The following is a 778-nucleotide window of genomic DNA, read 5'->3' as shown; positions in this document are numbered from 1 at the left end:
TGTTTTTGAGACAGGGTCTTGCCATGTAGTTCCAGCTGGTCTTGAACTCACTATGTAGCCCAGGCTGGCTTTGAATTCAAAGCAGTCCTCCTGCTTCAGCCTCTTGAGTGCTGGGATTATAGGTGTAAGCCATCACGCTAGGCCTAAAATTTTTAAAAATAGAAAAAATTTGAAAGCCTTGGGAATCTTTAGTATGTTTGTGGGGCAACTTCACATCTACATTCTGGTAGGAGAGCTAAGAACAGCAGAAACTGCACATTTTTATTTTTTATCTTGAAATAGGGTCTCACTAAATCATGAAGTGGCCCAGACCAGGCTCGAATTTGCAATCTTATTGCCTCAGCCCCTCAGAGGGTGCTGGGATCACAAGCATGCGCCACCGTGCCCTGAACTTCGGGTTATTTTTCTCTTCAGTCTTACGCCCAGCATTTAGAAGCACGCCTTTTAGGCCACCCCCTGGCATCTGTCACCTCTTGCTCGGGTGGCCCGCCGGGCTCTGCCCTCCGCCGCGAGGCTGACAGCGGCGCCGGGCCGCAGGTGCACAGGAAGGGGAGCTTAGCCCGGGACGGGGAAAGGAGATCGAAGCCCGGCAGGCTGCGTGGGCATCGACCAGGCTCACGGAGGCCGGAGTTGCCCGATTTGTCCCCCAGCGGTGTCGGGGGGGCGCGAGGGTTAGGCGCAGCTTTTCTGTTTGGCTTCCCAGGCGGCTCGCGGTGGGTGGAGCTGGCGGCCTCGGGTCCCCGCGTCCGGTCCTGGCGGGCGGGGCGCGCCGCGCGGG

The sequence above is a fragment of the Chinchilla lanigera genome, unplaced genomic scaffold, assembly GCF_000276665.1.
Source record: "Chinchilla lanigera isolate Chin_1 unplaced genomic scaffold, ChiLan1.0 scaffold00081, whole genome shotgun sequence".
NCBI lineage: Eukaryota > Metazoa > Chordata > Mammalia > Rodentia > Chinchillidae > Chinchilla > Chinchilla lanigera.
Note: the sequence above shows the minus strand (reverse complement) of the source record.